Below are 17,332 nucleotides of genomic sequence, written 5' to 3'. Positions count from 1 at the left end.
CTGTTAAAAAATAGTGATGATAGTATGTTAATAACTAACATTTATTGAGCAGATATTCGTCAGGCACTGTACTAAACACTTCACATATGTATTTCATCCATTCTTCATGATAATTGCATTCTTGGCTACATTTTACAGCCTGGAAAGTTGAGGCTTAGGTGATTAGGTGATTTGTCCATGCAGAAGACAGTATAAAATTATAACTCCACCTCCTTGCTGCAGGCCTGTCACTTACCCAGGTGACTGCATTTAGGAAGCTGCCAGTCTGAAGAAAATGGATTCATGTTCCTTGGAAAAAGCCCTGATCTCAGAAGGCATTGATGAAATTCAAATTTAAGCTTCTCTCTCTTTTCTTCTCTCTATAAATACCTTTGTGAAAACAAGCTCATGCCCAGGACCTAAATTAAACTCAAGTGTCAAAGGAAACGAGGCCAGTAGCCTACAAGAAAATCTACTTTCTGCTTTGTGACTAGTGGATTTTTATAGGACTCTATGCTGCTTGAGAAGAACTCTGGTTTATTTCCTGCAGTTTAAAACTTTTATTCTTTTAGTTTAAAAGAAGATGAAACTAACCAGGAGAAGGAGATGCTGCATACATGTAAGGCAGAGTTTTGCAGATAGCTTGATGTTTGAAGTAACCTGAAGGCATTTATTTGCTTTTTCATCACTATCTTTCCCAAGAGATACGAACACCTAATTGGAGCTGGTGAGGGGAGAAAACCTTGACCTAAGCCCTTTGAGGTTTCAGGCTCCAGAACTCTAAGAGGAAAAGAGGATTAATAAAACTTCTTATGTCAGCAGATTGACATACTACACATTACCCTGTGCTTCAGTTTGATCTGCATTAAACACATCAGCTGGAGAACAGCCCTGTTATCTGTTAGCTACCAGGCTTAGTGTGATCCAGATTCCATCTTTAGTACACTTCTGAAAATCCTGTTGCTTCTTTCAGAGGCAGTTATCTGCCAGGTGCTTCATTATGCGTTCTCATAACACCCTATTAAACTTTGGGGCACTTACCACATTTGTTGTTACATATTTGTAAAGCTATTCATTTTATATTTGTCTTCCTCCTTTGCCTAGAGATTATATTCTATTGTAGATTAGAGAAGTTGACTTTGTTGTAATTGTAAACTAACAATCAAAGGCTGTAAATCACAATGTAAAAAACAAAAGGGCGAGGAGGCAACACTTTTTAAAGGAGGCAAATCAATAAATGAAGCTTTATGTTTTAGAACTTCGGTTAATACAAGTATGAGGAGAAAAATATAAAAATATCCTCAGGTTTAGAGAAGGCTTTGTCAATAATTCTAATTCTATTGACACACGATTTTATGGTGTGGGAGCTGTTAAACCATTGGGTTGAAACAAATTTAATTTGGAGACATTTGCTACATTTAGATTGTTATGGTGTAAAGAATCAAAAATTTTAAGCTTGGAAGCAATTAAAATAATAGCCAAATATTTTAATTTCACAGGTGAAGAAGGTAGGTGCTAAAAGTCATACAGTTGTTAGTTTAAAAGCTGAAATTATAAAAGTAGACGTATTATCAACATCAGTACCCTTTTCAATAAATGGAATAAATTACTAAGCTTTATAAATTTACGTCAGCCAGTGAATGCCCTCTGTTGCAAGCAATAGAAATAGACTGTGGTTTCTTTTAACAGAAACACAACTTGCAGAATCATTTTAGGAACTTGTGAAATATAATCCCTATCAACTAGGCTTTAATTGACTTAACCAAGTGGCAGACTTGGGTCAAAACTCCACCAACTTTCTAACTGCAACACACTCCCATTCTTACTGGTGATTGCAATGGCAGTGTGGGAAATGAGAATTAACATTGGCTCAATGTACCAATTCCTTTAAAGGTGTGAGCAAATCCCTTTCTCTTATTACATCCTGTAATAGGATGTAAAATCTGTCATTAATAATTTTATATTGCTTATATATTGAAATTATAATGTTTAGTACATTTCATCAAATAAAATATGAAAGGTAATTTTATTTGTTTACTTTTACTTTGTAGCTACTAGAAAATTTAAAATTGCATACAAGGCACATATTTGCAGCTCACATTGTGTTTCCATTAACAGCCTTCACCAAGGCACAGTAATGTGGGTAACTGGTAACGTCATTCTAGGGGAGCAAATAATTAGACCCAATATTTGAGGTAACACACTGAATCATGAATCTCTGGGATGTGTGTTTATATTGATACCTTCAGCCCTATTTTAAATAATATTACTTCCTCCTTTGTTAAATATTTTCAGAATTTATTTTCATTAATATTTCCACACATTTGCAGACATAAGAACAAAAGTTCTGAAATTCTTTGAGCCTGTGAGTCTGCAATTTCGAAACCATGTTGATAATGGCTTCAGCTGGAAGAATAGAAACAATGAAAAATGTGCCGTCATTGGATATGAAAGATACTGGCTTAATTTCCCAGATAACACTCATGTAAGGGAGTTGCAGAATTTTAAGCAAATGGGAAGGGGTTTCTTTGTCTGGCAGTAGGTTAGTGGGATTGAGGAATAAGCATATTTCAAGTCTTTCAGAACCTCTCTTCTTGACGCGTCTCTTTCGTGTCCTCACTCTTTCTCGGTCATTGCCATATATTTCATGTAAGAGAATTAGCAAGACCATGATTTCAACGATATTATAATTTGGCAATCAAATTTTGGTATTTGGCTAGTTCATTATCAATGCTGTAAGAGAAATTTTTCTTAACTTTTAATTTTTAAAGTACAGTAATAGAAAGTACCAGAGTTTCAGACTGGCCCTCACATTAATGGTTTAGGGAAGTGCTGTTAATAGAAACAATATGAGCTGCAAATATGTGCCTTGCATGCAATTTTTAATTTTCTAGTAGCCACAAAGTAAAAGTAAACAAATAAAATTATATTTTATATTTTATTTAATGAAATGTAACCAAAATATAATTTCAATACATAAGCAATATAAAATTATTAACGACAGACTTACATGTTATTATTCTTAAGCACTAAGTCTTCAATATTCCTGGCATATTTAGCCATATGGGACTAGGCAGTAGGACAGCGTGGGTTTCATTCTCTTTCTCTCTAAGCTTTCTGTTACAACTATAAATAGCCACCTGTCTTACAGTCTTGAATTCCTTATGCCTTGCATACCTTAGTTGCTGGATTTCCAACTGTTGATAGTTACAGGGGATTTTTATTTCCCTTCAGTTCTCTTTAGGCAAGAATCCTCATTTCTCTAAGTATCTACTGCCTACAGTCTATTCCCAAACACCCATTTCTTCAACAGAGCTTCTGTAGTAAGCAGCAATGCCAACTCTGGAGAAGTTAAGCAGAAATTGTTTTCTGGATGAATCATGATTAGTTCAAAAATTACAGGAAAGCTAAAGATTCAGTCTGAGAACATAAGCATGCACCGAAGGGTTAGGCATCAATGAACACAACCAAGGTTGTGCTCAGGATACCATTCTCGGCACCTCTGCAAGACTCTCTCAATATTGCTATGCTAGAGTTGGTTGGACCTGAATCTTTGCATCACCATCTCAAAATTCAAAGTTGAAGCTGAAGCACTTCACTGGTCAAGCATCATGACCTGGCAGCCAAGGGAGTCCTGGAGAGGAGATATCTAGATGCTTCCATTTCTGTAGTAAGAGGTAGAATTTTCTCATTACTTAAATCAGGGGAATTCTTCCCAAATAAGATGGCTGGTAGGATATGAGATAGAAAAAGAAGTCAATGCTCCACTACAAAATCACTCAAGAAATAAATATAGTAGAATAAGTACATTTCCTTGTTTAAGGCAAATAACTTATAGTGTCCTTAATGTGCTCAATAAAAACTAGGGGCATACTGACTTCTTTAAAGAGAGAGTTTATTCCTTTTTGTGATTAAAATTATATTGTTAAATATTTTAAATTTCAAAAAGTAGTATTTCTGGTTTAATAAGTGAAATTTTAAAAGTCATAATCTTTCCTAAAATAACAAGAGTTAACAGTTTGATGTGATTTTTTTCCCATTTGTGTGTGTGTGTGTGCATGCACACATGTGTGCCAGGGGTGATATTTTAGAAATTTCTCTACCTGAACTGTTTTGAAACGGAAAAAAAATTTCCCGTCTATTCTTTTTTTAAAATTGATACTATATTTATCTTAGAAAAGTCTATAAAAATATAATGATATTATAAATCTAATGACAGTGACTGAAATTAAATGATTTTTGTTTTTTTATTGTGGTGAGAACAATTAACATAAAATTTAGCATCTTAATGAATTTTTAAGTGCACAACATTTTTAGCTAAAGGGACAATGTTGTACAGAGACTCTCTAATATTGATGTTGCCTGTCTTAAAGTTCCTAAGAAAAGGAATCATTCAGTTCTTAGAACTGCTTAAACTGTAAATTAACATTTAGGTTAATGTCAATGTCAATGTCACTCTACTTGGATTTAAAACACATTTTTTATTGCCGTTTGTCATGTCATCATTTCAAAGGTTAGAAAAAATGATTTATACTATACTGCAATCTTTCCCATATTCCATTTTCTCTATGTAATGAAATGTGAAAATGGCAAGACAGTTTAAATGAACTCTGTGGGATCAAGGCACTGTGTAAAACCTTGCCACAACCAACCAATAGAGGTTCTTAATCAAGAGGAATGTATGCAGGACACAGCACAGTTGAATTTGGATCCAGGAGCTGGCAGACACAGAGCAATGGAGAACTAGGTAAATTTAAAAATGAGTTGTAATCTAATTCTGATTGACTCTAAATGGAGATTGACACAAAGAAAATCAGGTGCTGACTGTCCAGGTTGCCCTGGAACAGTCAGATTTTAGGCTAATCAAAAACATTTATTAAAGCTAACAGAGTTTTTGATTAGGACAATATTCTAGTCATAATGTAAAGGTAAGCCTAACTTTACAAAAAATCAGCTATGATTTCATTTGTTTTATTTTCCTCCTCCATACATTATAATTAACATTTGTATTAAGTGCCTATTATGAACACATACTGAACACCTAATATGAAGCCATATACCTATGTGATTAATTCAACTTCCGTATAATGATTTGAAATGCCAATTTTGTAAATGTGTCCCGGCTGATTATATTGGAAGCAATTTGATGTAATCAGCCAGCTAAGTGACTTATCTCCACCTGGCATATTGCTACTTTCTTCACCCTGCATCAGTCACTAGTGCCAAAATGAGCTATGACTCCAGCTGCTCTGGCAATGACGCCCCTACCTACTCAGTTATAGAGCACTTTGCTTCATTAGACACTGAGGAGCACTTTAAATAGTAGAGCAACCAACTCTATTTAGGGTCTTTATTTCCCAGAGTATTATACATGCCAAAAGATATGGGGGGAAACCGACAGAGACAGACTGCCTTATATTTTTCCTGCAGAGTGTTCTTGGCAGTGAGAAGCAAGTTACAATGAGGATGACTGAATGAGACACCAGAGCTCAGGGAAAACAGAAACAACCTATTACTAGCACATCCGATTTTGTTTTCTAGCTTCTAGCATATTTCCACTCGTTACAGCACATGTTCACCTCATCATTTCACTGGTAATTTAATATCTGCCCTGTGAACATGAATCCTGCGTACTAAGAACTTCATTCGTATTTTCTGTTTCAAGATTCTGCTAAATAGTATGCCCTACACAGCTGTATACATATTATGAGGAAGTCCAGAAACTCGCATAAACTTACTTTTGTTGGCAAATCGTGTAAGTGCTCTTGAAGTTTACCTGAAAATTTCTATATACCTTCTTCTATAATGTCCACATCATTTTAGGATGTTTTTTTAAAAAATTATTCAACAAATATTTACTGAGAACCTATTATATTCCAAAAATTATTCTAGTATCAGTGGTTAGAGCATGAACAAAGTTATGTAATATCACTTATATGAAACTTACATCCAAGTGGGTTGATGCAGAAGACAAACAAATAAAATATAAAACATGAGATGGTGATAAGTGCTATGGGCCAAAACAAATCATGGTAGTGGGTAGGTTATATTGGAGGTATACTGTTAAACAAGATGGCCAGGGAAGATCTTGCCAAAAAGGTAACATTTAAACAAAGACCTGAAAGGAGAAAAGGATCAAACTTTTTAGATACACAATCAAGTCATTAATAAGAAAATGGATGACTGCGTTTATGTGGCTGGAGGTGAACTACATAAAAACACATTAATGTAGGCATCATAGAAATTATTAATTCAATAATCTCTGGGGTAGTTATTTTGACAGAAATAATTAGCTTACTCTTAGAAGCAGATTCCACACAGTGCCTGTAAACTATTAATCAAGTAACAATGGGAGGTTAGAATAAAAGCTGTGAAATATGGTGTGTTCAAACTTGTAACCAAAATATAGTGTTGGAACTTGAAGCAGAAAGTAGCAACTTTTAAAAGTAATGATATATGATATATGATAGTTTGAAATATGCATGCAGTATATACATATGTGTGTGTCTGTGTGTATATGTGTGTATATATACATTTTATATATATATATATATATATATATATATATATATATATATATATATTTTAGAGAGAGAGAGAGAGAGAGAGAGAGACAGGGTGTCACTCTGTTGCCCAGGCAGGGGTGTAGTGGCATGGTCATAGCTTGCTGTAACCTCAAACATCTAGGCTCAAGCAATCTTCCCACCTCAGCCTCCCAAGTAGTGGGTACAATAGGTGTGCACCACCACACCTAATTTTTGTTATTATTATTATTTTTTACAGGTAGGGTCTTGCTTGTTGTCCAGATGGGAATTGAGCCCCTGGCCTCAAGCAATCCTCCTGCCTTGGCCTCCCAAAGTGTTGGGATTACAGCACCTGGCCTGGAGGAGATGCTATGAAACCATGATGAATAAGAAGCTCACATGTAGAAAGCCACAGATTGAAAAAGAGTGGGTCTCCTGTATTGATCATCATTTAAAGCCTATTACTAAAAACATGAAAATTGGGAACTGGATAATACTTTTTATTGAGCTATTTTTAACTTGCACTAATAAATATTAGTATTATTCCTCATTTTCTTTGTAATTGGAAGGCTTTTATTTTATATTTGAAAGCTAAAGGAATATAAGAGTCAAATTTTGATTTGATCGTACCATACAAATTAATTGAATTAAACTTGTAAAATAAGTCACAGACTAGTTCAGGAGGCTTATAAGTAATGAGTCTTTGGTTTAAAAAAAGGGAGAGACTAATTTAGTGATTTACTTTCCTAAATATTGAAGATATTAAAATAAATGGCTTGCTGCATTTTTCCTTGGATTCATTTTATTTTTTTCATTATTCTACAAAATGTCTTGTAATCCAGTTATCACTGTTAGTGATTCCCTAGACATAAACTCAATTTAACTTTTAAAATTTTAATTACACAATGAATAGACATAGGATGCTTGAACATTAATTAACTTAAAGGTAGATTAGTTGACGAAAAAGTTTAATTTAACATTAATTTTAGTAGAGAGGAGATGCTATAGAAAGTATATTCATATATTTCAATGAGCAGAGACTTTAGCAGAGAGAAAATATCCTTTCTGCCATAGCAGATTTAAATCACTATAAATATTTTACAATCTCAGTTTCCAAAAATAAAAGACCCAAAACATAGCAATGGCTTAGTTACTTATCTTCTCATTGCTTTCTCATAAAAAGCACCAAGGAAAATGGGGATGGGGGATGCAGAGTTCACAAACTGTATCGTAGATACATCAAATGTTGTATAAACTACCACAGAATAGAAAAATGGAAAAATGTTTTCTATCATTTTCAATGTTAAAATGCTTCTGAGTTCAAATAAAGATGCCCTTTCTCATTGATGCAAATCTACTTATGAATATGTAGAATAAAACAGCCTATGAAAGTGATTAAAAAATCAATAAACTGATAACCTTCCATAATCACATAGTTATTCAATATTATTTACAGTAATTCAAGGATATACTGATCTTTTAAAATGTGATTATATCATCAATGCATTATAGAATAATATAACAAATTCAACAAATAACCAAAAAGGCATAAAATAAAATTTAACACATATAATTGGTGAATGTGGATAAAAATTAGGCAAATGTGATATCATAGAGAGCTCAAGAAAGAAGGATTTCAGTATCAGATTCGGTACTGGTATTATGAGTTGGAATATGATGAGAAATTTTTTTAAAAACCACTTCATTCAGTAAGATGGAAATCACTGTGATGTTGATGAATGGAGTTTCATGGAATACTGGGAGCAGCGGAAAGAAAGAATGAGTAGTAGGAAGTCAGTAAATACAGACAATCCAGTGGCGTTAGACTATGAAGTCTACAACATAAATAATTAGATAGTGTGGCAAGCAATCCAATTTCTTTAGGATCTATTTTCAAATAACAAATTTAAAAGACTGTGCACTAGACTAGTGATTCTGTTATTTATAAAATTCGTTACTTCTTTCTTTAATTCACCAGTAGCTGAGCAGCTACAAGGTAGAAAGCATCGTACCAAAGGATTCCAAGAATATCTAAATTCCATTCTATCTATGAAGAGTTTGTATTCTAGTTCTGGAAATTAAAATAGTGAAATAATAGAATGTTTAGGGGTGCAATAATTTTTTGTACTGACAAAAAAACACGTAGTGGCAGTATATTTCCCACAATTATTTCTTGCAGGCCATAGGTTAAAGCTTATCCCAGCAAAATGCACATTAATACTTTTTAAATCGTATTGTGTCTAGAACATAAAGGTAGGGATATTAAGTATGTTATACCATGATAATGTGTAATGTTGCTAAACAAAAGATAATTATTTAAGCACTTTAGGCAGTAATAAAATGAAACTGCAAATCTTTCAAGAAAAATTGTTGGTTATTCAGAATTCCTGTTTACATATCACAAGTCTCATTCCTTCAGTAAATATTGACCCAGTTTTAGTAAAATTTTTGGAGAGTACAATTAAATAAAAATCTTCAAACTTCAGAAAAAATAGAACTGGATTAGGAAAACAAAAATTGCAAAAGTAAAGTTGGAAAATTAAGTATTGGTAGTTCAGATAAATTGGTGCAAAACTGTTAATTACAATATGGATTTCTGAAAAAATTTTTTGAGTACGTACCTTGTATAAGTCACTATGATGTGAAATGGGAGAAATACATAAAGGAATAATAACAGTCTGTCCAATCACGTTTTATAATCTAAAGTCTCAAGCATTTCTTATAGTGTGGATCTTTGGGATGAATTATCTCAGTTTCGGCTTATCTGAAAAATCGACTTTATCATTATCATTGAAGAATATTTTTGGTAGACATAGAATTTTGATTTCTTTTAGCACATTAAAGATGTAATTCCATTTTCTTCATTTTTTTGTTCTGATGAGAAACAAGTCCACACAATTCATACTGCTGTTCCCTTGAATGTAATATATATATTTTCCCTTTTACTACTTGAGATACTCTCTTCATCTTTGATATTCATTGGCAATTTGATTATGATGTCCCTAGATGTACTGTTTTTGTATTTATCTTGTGTAGAGTTAGCTAAGTTTCTTGTTTTTCACCAAACTCGTGAAAATTTTGAAAAATTTATCCAATATTTATCTCTGCCCTATTCTTCTCTCTTGGTAGAACTCCATTCACATGTATGTCAGACCACTTAGTTTATAAGGCTATGCTGTTTTTTTTCTTACAACCTTTTTCTCTTTCTTTAGATTGTATAATTTCAGTTGATCTGTGTTCAAGTTCACTGCCCCATCTGTTGCCTCAAGTCTGCTTTTAAGTTCATTGAAATATATTTATTATAGTGTCTTTAAAAACTTTGTCTATTTTCAATGTATTGGCCATTTCTGGTGATTTTCTATTGCATTTTAAAATTTATAGACAATGGGTCATATTTTGTTGCTTCTTTGAAGTCTAGCACCTTTTATTGCATGTTAGAAATTGTGCAGCAAAGTTGCAGAAACTGTGCATTTTGTTATCTTCCTCTGAAAGTGTTTTTGTGTTCCAATAAACAGTTAAATTACTAGTCATTCTCTTTGATTTTGTGGAGGTTTTGTTTAATAATTTGTTATATTGTTTTAATATCTGAAACGTATTCTTTCAATGACTGATCTTCTGCTAAATCTAGCTGAAATATAGTGGCGACAGGCTATAAGGCGGAAAAAAACCGCTCATGAATTGAAGAACTTTAAAAATGTACATTCAAACTGAGAGAGAAGGGAAGAAAGAAAGCCTGTAGCTGTTCCTTTGCCCCTAGGATTAAACACATTCTCCTGAGACTAAGATACATCACCCTTTGTATTCTCACCCCAGGGAAATTTAAACAGATTTCTTATCCTTTTTCTATTCTAACACCCAGCAGCAGAACCTAACTCATTGTAAGACTCAGAGCTTTTGCAATGCTGTGTTCTACACCGGAGATACTCTTGTAGCTAATGTCTTTCAAAAACTGTTCACAGTATTCCCTCATGAAACTCCACCTAATTCTATTAAATTAAATCTTACACCCTGAGATCTTTCACAATGCTTTAAAAAAAATCTTTATTACAGGTTTTAACTTATCTTGTTAGTTCTGGAGTTCTTGGTGAGCATTAATTCATTTATTCAGCAACAACTATTCTGTGTACAATGTATCTGGCATTGGTCTGGGTTCTCAGAATGGAGGAATGAAAACAATAGAAACAAATTCTGGCTGAGCACTGTGGCTTATGCCTGTAATTCAAGGTGTGATTGTGAGGCCGAGGCGGTGGAGGGGTGAGGTATAATTTGAGACCAGGTGTTCAAGACTAGCCTGATCAACATAGGTAGACCCCATCTCTCCAAAAAAAAAAAAAAAAAAAAAAAAATAGCCGATGTGTCTGCAGGCACCTATAGTCCCAGTCCCAGTTACTAGGGAGGCTGAGGTGGAAGTATTGCTTGAGCTGGAGTTAGAGGCTGCAGTGAGCTATGATGGCAACACAGAACACAGCACCCCTCCCTTGGTAACAGAGCCAGATCCTGTCTCCCCACCCCCCCCCCAAAAAAAAAAAAAAAAAAAAGGAAGGAATAATTTCTGTTTTCAGTCTAGTGGATCATGTAGGTAGATCTTTTCTTCAGAAGGAGTACTAGCTAGTAGTTACAGGTTATGGGAATGGACTTTGGAATTAGATTGCATTGCTTGAAGCCCATCTCTACTATTTTTGAGGTATGTATCCTTAAGCAACTTACTTAGATTCTCTGTGTTCCATTTTCACCACTTGTTAACTGTGGGTAACATTTGGTAGGATATTATGAGGATAAAATGAGTTAAAATGTGAAAAGCATTTAGAATAGTGCTTGGTATATTAAATCTCATATTTAATACACATTTGTCATTATGAGTTTTGTCTCTCCCACACCCATATAATTTTTAAAACATAATAGGTGAAAACTACATACTGTTGGATGAATGAATGAATAAATGAATGAATAACTATGCTTCTGGATTAATAAATACACATCAAATAGCAATATTTTATATTGCTTCTCTCTTTTCTATGTTTTATAACAAAAGCTCTGGCTAGGAGGTGTTACAAATAGAAAATGGTTGAACTACCTTAATTTTGTTTGTTAATGTAATAACTGAATTGACTCTTTCTTTACTGCGATGGTCATATATGCTCATCTATTCTTTCAACAAAATTGTTTTTGTCCTCTTCTTCTTTAAAAACAAAAATGTGGCATTCCTTTACATCAGGAATTGACATGCTAGATGAGAAAGTGATATATGTTTAATTATACATAATAAAATCTAGTATACAAGGTGTACATGAGGGAATAGAACGAATCACACATTTAAAAACATACACAAACTAGCATCTATTAATTTTTTTTTTTTTTTGAGACGAGTTTGGCCCTGTTGCCCACACTGGAGTGCCCTGGCACGATCTCAGCTCACTGCAAGCTCCGCCTCCCGGGACAGGGTTTCACTGCGTTAGCCAGGTTGGTCTCGATCTCCTGACCTCGTGATCCACCCGCCTTGGCCTCCCAAAGTGCTGGGATTACAGGTGTGAGCCACCACGCCTGGCCTAGCATATATTAATTTAAATAATATGAAATTACCAACATTTTTGGCTATTCAAATGGCAATTTGATACAGATCAAAATAACAGACAATGAAAAATATATTCCATGTATCAGAATGCTATGTGAGTTTAGAAGAGAGAAATCTTTCAACCAGGATGATCAAATAAGACTTTAGAAAAGGAGTCAATTAGAATAGATTTGAAGAAAAACGTAGAGGCAGGGCAAGTGGTTGAAAGCAGTGATTTTCACCAAATATGGTTCCATAATTTTAAATGAGCATAGGAAAGAATGACCAGAAAACAGCTAACCTGAAAAAATACTCATCAGGTATTTTTTTAAATAGTTATTTTCAAGGAAGACGGTGGAGAAAGGGTTCTCGTGTTTGCATGCTGGATAACAGAACCTATCACAAAAGACTGCAAAATTCATAACCTTGCACAAAGGCTGTTGCCATCTTACACAAAAAACACTTCTGCAAGGACATCAGCCCAGCAACTGCCTGTCCAACCTTTGACTGACATCACCTTTGTTATTGATTTTTGTAGCCAAGGATAATGATTTTAAAACAATTATGTAACCCTCTTCCTTTTTTCCTTTAAAAACTTTGGTCTTTCTCTACCTCCCTGAATACACACATAGTTTATAATGTGTATTCCATTGCAATGCTTTATTCCCCAATAAATACACTTTCTTTTTCAAAACAGTTATTTCATTTCATTTACTTTATTTTTCAGTATCTAACTCTCTGAAGTTGTAGGGATAAAAAGGAGAAAATAGCAGCTCAAGGCAAAGTGTCTCCAACTAATGAAGTAAACATTCTTACAAATTAGATTTTACAGACCTAAAAGTAATTTCAAATATCTTAGTATGTGTTCTATGTGATAATATTTCCCACAGGAAAATTTTACTTAGTATAACTTGTAAAAGTCCGGGTGACTAATCTAGTTTTTCAGTATTGTATTGCATAGCACTAAAATACTCTCTATTAAGTCAGCAAAATTAAATTTTATTTTCTTGATTTAGTTAGACAATTCATTTATAAAGTGCAATAGCTATTTTTTAAAAAAAACTTATCTAATGAATAACAAGCTTTTATTGATCAATAATGAAACAAACACTGAATTTTAAAATAAGCAAAATACATAAACATCTGTTCAAGAAAGAAGAAAAAGCAATTGCTAATTAACTTGCTTAAAGCAATTTATTTTTATTTTTTATTTTGTTTATAATTTCAACTTTTATTTTAGATTCAGGGGCTACATGTGCAGGTTTGTCACATAGCTGTATTGCATCATGCTGAGGTTTCCGGTACAAATGATCTTGTCACCTAGGTAGTGAGCATAGTACCTGACAGGTAGTTTTTCAGCCCTTAACCCCTCTCCTGCTTTCCCCACTACAGTAGTCCCCTGGGTCTGTTGTTCCCATCTTTATGTCTATGTGTAGCCAACATTTAGATCCCACTTATAATTGACAATATGTGGCATTTGGTTGTCTGTTCCTATGTTAATTTGCTTCGAGTGATGACCTGCGGCTGTGTTCATGTTGCTGCAAAGGACACAATATTGTTCTTTATATGGCTGCATAGTATTCCTCGGTGTATATGCACCACATTTTCTTTATCCAAGTCCATGTTTATGGGCACATAAGTTAATTCTATGTCTTTGCTATTGTGAATAGTGCTGCGATGAACATACAAGTGAGTGTCTTTTTGGTAGAATGATTTATTAATATTTTCCTTTGGGTATAAACCCAGTAATGGGATTACTGGGTTGAATGGTAGTTCAACTCTTAGTTCTTTGAGAAATCTCTAACTTCTTTCCATAGTGGCTGATCTAATTTACATTCCCACCAACAGTATATAAGTGTTTCATTTTCTCCACAACCTTGCCAGCATCTGTTCTTTTTAAAATAATAGCCATTCTGACTGGTGTGAGATGGTATCTCATTGTGAATTTCATTTGCTTTTCTCTGATGATTAGTGATGTTGACCATTTTAAAAATATGTTTGTTGGCTGCTTGTCTGTTTTCTTTTGAGAAGTATCTTCGGGTCCTTTGTTCACTTTTTAATGGGATTGTCTTTTTCTTGTTAATTTAAGTTCCTTATAGATTCTGGTTATTCAATTTTTGTCGCATGCATAGTTTACAAATATTTTCTCCCATTCTGTAGGTTATCTGTTTACTCTAACTACATACATTTCAAGGAATCAGCTCTTAGTTGGAAATACTTCATTTAACAGGAAAATACCAGAGCTTCAGGACACTCGATACTTAAAGCACTGCATGAAATTAAAAACAGTGTGAATTTAAAAGAATAATATGCAGTAAAGTTTCGTGCTTTAAAATACAAGAAATTTGAACACTAAAGATAGATTGTTTGCTGATATTTCTCACTTGAAGGCTTGGTTTTATGATTTTTTGAAATGGAAATTTCAAATGATGTGTATGTTATTCATGATAACTCCACTTATCTAAGGGAGAATTATTATATTTTCATATTAATTGGTGTGCCTTTAATACTGATAGTGTTATTTTTGTACCTGAATATAATGTGAAAATAAGCAAAATACCTATTTATTTTATAAAATAAATTTTATTGTGTATATTTGGAATTGACAACATGATGTTATACAGTATATATAGGTAGCAAAATAGTTACTAGTGTATACTATATATATTAATATCTCTCATCTCACATAAGTACAAGGGCAGCTAAAATTGACTTATTTAACAAAAATTATTAATACTATACAATTTTATTAACTTTATCCTCATGTACATTTGATCTGTAAACTTGTTCAATCTACATATCTGCTTCTTTGTGCTCTTTGACCTGCATTTCCTTATTTCCTTTTCCCACATACCTGCTGTTAGTAACCACTATTTCATTCTCTATCTCTGTGTATTTGACATTTTAAAATATCTATCTATCTATCTATCTATCTATCTATCTATCTATCTATCTATCTCTATCTCACATATAAGTTTAATCATACAATATTTTTCTTTCTGTGTCTGGTTTATTTCACTTACACAATGTGCTCCAGGTCCATCCATGTTTGTAGCAAATGGCAGGATCTCTTTAGGATGAATAATATTTCATTATATATATATATATATATATATATATATATATATATCACATTTATTTATCTGTTCCCCCATCCATGAACATTTAGATTGTTGGCTATTGTGAATAATGCTGCAATGAACTGTAAATACACATATAAAGTGGTAATTTCATCTCTTTTGAGTATATATAAAGAAGAAAGATTGCTGGGTCTTATGACAGGGTTTTTGTGTTTGTTTGTTTGTTTTTTGTTTGTTTGTTTTACTTTATTAAAATACTGAGTTTTATTTCACATGTATATTTTTGTCTCCCCACCATTTCCATGTGTGACCACCACTACTACTATGTCCTATCATAACATTCCATACATACTTAAAACCAAGCAAAGGGTGGAGTTCCATCTTTAAAAACTAAACAGGCATTTTGGACAACACATTCTTGGCAATGGAACCTGGGCAACATTTATCAAACACGGTAGGGAAAGTTCTCACTCTGCATTATAAAAAGGACAGCCAGATATCAACTGTTACAGAAATGAAATAAGACGGAAAATTTTTAACAAATTGTTTAAACTATTTTCTTAAAGAGACTTCCTCCACTGCCAGAGATCTTGAATAGCCTCTTGGTCAGTCATCCGGAAGCAATTCTTCACATAATTGATGAACTTGGCTTCCACTTTGGGAAGAGAACCACCTTTTTCCATACTTGCTTGCATTTTTGCTTTAATGTCTTCTACAGAACTAGGTCCTTTTGGTGTTTTAGGAGTTTTTTCCTGTTTTTTGAAGGATTCTTGTCCTTTTGATCTTGGTGTTGATGATGGTTTTGAGTCTTTTCCATTCTGATTTGACTTTTGTGCATTTTTGGCTGGAGTATCTCATATAGATTTCTTCACTGGTGCTTTTTCTTCAGCTTCCTCATCATCAAAATCATCATCATCATCATCTTCATCATCATCATCTTCATCATCATCATCATCATCTTCATCAGCAGCAAGTTTTACTTTTTTCTGTGGAACCTTGCTACCACCTCCAGGGGCAGACCGCTTTCCAGATATACTTAAGAGTTTCACATCCTCCTCCTCCTCATCTTCTGACTCTGCATCTTCCTCCACAGCTACTAAGTGCTGTCCACTCATATGCACTGGCCCTGAACCACACTTCAACCTTAAGACCACTGGTGGTGTTATTTCAAAGCCCCCAAGGGAAACCGTTGGCTGTACAGACATTTTCAAAGTTGCCAGTGTTACTTTAATTGGACTGCCTTAGTAATTCATTGCCTCTGCTTCAACAATGTGCAATTCATCCTTTGCACCAGCCCCTAAACTGACCGTTCTTAAAGATAACTGGTGCTCATTTTCATCATTATCCACCTTAAAGTGATAATCTTTGTCGGCCTTTAGTTCACAACCGAAAAGATAGTTCTGGGGCCTCAGGGGGCTCATGTCCATGTCCATCGAATCTTCCATCAGGTGGCGGCACGCACTTAGGTGGGAGAGAAGGCGGACGGAGATAAACGAACGCTGCTCCAGAGAACAGCCGCGCAGGACGGAATCACACCAGGCTTGTTTGTTTTTTGAGACAGGATCTCTGTCACACAGGCTAGAGTGTAGTAACGTGATCACGGCTCACTACAGACTTGACCTCCCAGGCTCACGCAATTCTCCCACCTCCGCTTCCTGAGTAGCTGGGACTACAGGCATATGCCACTATGCCTACATTATTTCTTTTTTTTCAGTTTTAGTAGAGACAAGGCCTTGCTGTGTTGCCCAGGCTGTTCTTGAACTCCTGAGCCCAAGCTGTCCTCTAGTCTTGGCGTCTCAAAGTGTTGAGATTGCAGGCATGAGCCAGCAAGCCCTGCCGACGGTTTTATTTTTAATCGCTTTAGGAACCTTCATACTGTTTTTCATTATGACTGAACTAATCTACCTTCCCAGAGTTCCCTTTTCTCCACATGCTTGCCAAACTTCATTATCCCTTGTTTTTAATGGCCATTGTTACAGGTGTGAAGTGGTATCTCCTAATGGTTTCAATTTGCATTTTCCTCATTAGTGATGTTGAGCACCTTTTCATATATGTGTTGGTTATTTTTGTAACTTTTTTGGAGAAGTGTCAGTGCAGGTCCTTTGCCCATTTAAAAATTGGGTTGCTGGCCGGGTGTGGTGGTTCACGCCTGTAATGCCAGCACTTTGGGAGGCCGAGGTGAGCGGATCACGAGGTCA

The 17,332-nt window shown here is 34.4% G+C and overlaps 1 pseudogene; it reads right to left on the bottom strand.

Moving 5' to 3' along the window:
• Nucleotides 1-15,433: 15,433 nt before the first annotated feature.
• LOC105482166 (nucleophosmin pseudogene) lies at nt 15,434-16,672 on the bottom strand (annotated as a pseudogene).
• Between the last annotated feature and the right edge of the window lie 660 nt (nt 16,673-17,332).

Source organism: Macaca nemestrina, chromosome 10 (genome assembly GCF_043159975.1).
Source record: "Macaca nemestrina isolate mMacNem1 chromosome 10, mMacNem.hap1, whole genome shotgun sequence".
Lineage (NCBI taxonomy): Eukaryota > Metazoa > Chordata > Mammalia > Primates > Cercopithecidae > Macaca > Macaca nemestrina.
Note: the sequence above shows the minus strand (reverse complement) of the source record. Positions and strands in the feature narration are given on the sequence as shown.